Below are 3,727 nucleotides of genomic sequence, written 5' to 3' on the forward strand. Positions count from 1 at the left end.
CGAATCTCTACTCTCATATACATACCTCAAAAATACCTCAAATCAACCTTAAATATACCTTAAATTTTCGTAAGGGGGGACCCTTCACAAAATGATTTTTCTTTTAAACGGACCCTTCACAAATTTGTTTACCTTCATTATTGTTTTCTTAATTGAATAAACCCTTCCCAGGGCAGAAAACAAGAAAGATGGATGTAAACGAATTGAGTTTTGTCTTCGGCAGTCGATTCTTCCATTATTCGTTCGAAATGAATATTCTGTGTTCAGCAGTGTAGGCTAAATATCAAATATTTGTAAGTTGCATCTCTAATTTAGAAGCAGCAAATGTTGTTTATTTTTGAAAATTTAATTTTTTTCATTATAATTTTCCACTGCTGAGCATAATCTTGTATCTATTTACAATTTAAAAACTCCTTGAAAAAGTTTTTTGCAATAACCGGACCCTATTTGCGCAAATTCATGAAAGCAGGACCCTGGTTGAAAGAATGTGAGTAATTTTTTCACAATTTCACAAAAACCCGACCTTTCACAAAATGTCTGGACAGACCCCTGAATATATAGCGATGCTTTTTTGTTGTTGCTGCAATTGATCCGATTTACTTTAAAGTCAGCCTAAAACCACTCATTACACATTATATACACATTACATATTACATAAAAACATATTACAGTTACGTTCTAATCCACACTGATTCACATTGCTCCTGATTAAACATTTTTCAAAAATTGTGCTGAATCTTTTTATCACGAATTTTCTATAAAACTCTGTTAAAATCACTAATAAGAATATATTTGGTTGCTAAAGTTTGGAAATTGATTATTATAATTTCAAGCAGTTTAAAATTTACTTCTGTTTCCCCTATAAACTAACGATTTTCAAGTCATGCCATGTAATGTACAGTGCCCTGATATATCACCCTGAATAACTTCCGTTCCAATTATCTGATTCGTTTGTCTATCTTAATGGTTCCCATGGGGTGACCTCAAATATACTACTTATTTATAACTGTTGATAAAGTAACGAAATTGGACACAAAAACGTATTTTCTCAGAATATGCATATTTTTTTTACATATTTCGATTCTTAACCTTCATTATATAGGGGGTAGCAGCAATCTGAGAAATATGGTCCCCATAGTTTCGTGAGGAGAGCAATCCGAAGTTCAGGCACCTTAGTGTTAATTTCACTTTTTGCGTTTTTAGTCATATTTTTAAAACTAATTACTCAATTCAGAAAAAAATTACACGCACTCATTAAACCTGCTTACTAAAAGTTAATTTTATGCAAAAAGTAATTTTAAATAATTATTTATTATTTTTTATTATTTAATTGGATTGTGGGTGAAAAAATTTTGAACTATTAGGTGTAGATGTTTTTCTAAAACCATATTTATCTACATATTTTTCCATTGAAAAATATAAAATTACAGCTATTTTTACTTAGTAGTAGCCTAGAAAAATTAATTATTTTTAAAAATATAATTTGTCGACAACAAAGAAATATTTAAAAGGGACAATTAAATGTTGTTAACTAAAAAGAACTTGACTTACACACAAGTAGCGTAAAGTTTCTTTCTTATTTTTTTCGCTAATAACAAATTGCTAATGAGTTTTTTTTTAATTACAAAATACTATTTTTCTTTTTAGTTTTCTAAAAGTTGATTCGCAAATTATTAAAGGGATCTGAATAAAACATTTTATTGAATAAAGAACTTTTATTCGAGGAATTTCTAGTTTTGTAAAAGCATATTTCTGATAGAATGTGATTATACATCGGCTTTTTTCTAATTTTGTTTTTTTAGTTTCTTCTTTCAATTACTGATACAATTTCAATAATGTACATACGTATGCATAGATATGGAATCATATATTCATCAATTTCTTCAATGCATACTTAATTATTAATACGAATACGTCGTCAACATTTTTAAGCACTTTAAAATTTCTCAACATCTTATATATTGTCTTAATTACCTGTCCACGCGTGTTTCGCAGAACTATTTTACCAACTATATAATGAAACTTTAACATTTCTCAAAATCTTATTCCTTACGCTACCGCGTATATTATTTTTTCAATAATTCACTAATCATTTTTTTAGTACTTTAATTTAGGTTTTGCCTTCAAGGTAAAAATTCTTTTTAAAATATTGTCAAAATTTTATGAAATTTTTTTTTTTTACATTTTTGCCATCTAGCTGAGAATTAAATCTTGTTAAGAAATTTAAAAACATTCTGCTGTTTAAATTTATTCGTTACAAAACAGCTGAGTATTTACTATAAGTATGCTATGTTTTTTAAAAATGTTGAGATACTTATTGATTGTCTTTTTTATTGTTTCGTATTTATGTAAGTAATGAAAAGTAAATGCAGATGTGTGCACAGCAAAAAAATTCTACTAAATACTGCTTTATTTTTTAAATGAACAAAAATTATGGACATGCAATTTTATAATTGACGTTTAAACTTATTTTCGCCCATTAACTTTTAGAAAGTTGCCCTTTTAAAAAGGTTAATATTAAAAAACTTTGCTTGAAAAAGCAGTTAATATTATTTCCCAACTTATCACAGTTCAAAGAAAAATATTGTTATATCAGGAAAAGGCTCAGTATGCCTTATTTTATTAAACAGCAAATACTAAAAATAGAAACTTGTAGAAAATATATACGTGGCAATTGTAGGATATCAATGCTTTTTTTAGAATCATCTCAAACAATTGCTCTTTTTATAACTTTGTAACTCCCTAATACTAAAATAAGATATATTAAGAGATTTTTGGATAACAAATTATTTCGTAGCTGTAATAAATATGTTCAACAAATAGTATTAATACACTTTTTATAGAAATTATAAATATAAATTGTTCTTTTATTTTGCCGTTAAACGACATGAATGTTAATGTTTCTTTTATGCTCAATTGAAACTTGATAATGATTTAATTAACCCTAGAATTGAAATCTGTTTGGACATAACATTTAATTGCTTGAAACAGTTAGAAACAATTAATTGTATTAAAATTATTCGAAATTAAACTTATCCCTTTATTTTGTTTAGAGAGGCAGGAAAGATGAGGAAAAATAGTGAAAACCCTATCATACTTACTATTCATACTTGAGTATCATATTTTGAGTATTAATCATATAACCTGACTAATTTAAGGAAAAAAATAAAATAAAGGGTAAAGTATAAACACTATTGAAATACGTCCTTAAGTATACACTAAAACATTTCTACAATAGATTTTGGATCGATGAATAAAGAATATATTTTGCTAGAATTTCGAATAGGCCGGAGACATTTACTTGTTCGAAATAATTGACTTCGTAACTACAGTGGTGACCAAAAGTGTGGACACTTTTTGAAAGTTTCATGTTTTTCAACTTTGTGTGCTTGTAGAATATATTAATTTTCAATTAAATACGAACGTTTATATATCAAATTGAAGGTAATTTAATGTAGAATTTAATAATAAATACAGTATTACAATATCTGTATTACAAAAAAAGTTATGCAATTAATAGTAAGATCTATCTTAGATTTGCATTTTTTTAAAGTGATACTTACACAATCAATACTTAGTAGGATAACCCTTAATTTTTAAGACAGCTTCACAGCGTCTTTTCATCGAGTGAACGAGTGTTTGGAGTTCATCTTTCGTAATCACATGGTGCCAAGAATCAATTATAGCTTCACTTAGTTGTCTTTTATTGGATGGACGTTTTTTTCGT

The sequence above is a fragment of the Parasteatoda tepidariorum genome, unplaced genomic scaffold, assembly GCF_043381705.1.
Source record: "Parasteatoda tepidariorum isolate YZ-2023 unplaced genomic scaffold, CAS_Ptep_4.0 HiC_scaffold_57485, whole genome shotgun sequence".
NCBI classification, from domain to species: Eukaryota; Metazoa; Arthropoda; class Arachnida; order Araneae; family Theridiidae; genus Parasteatoda; species Parasteatoda tepidariorum.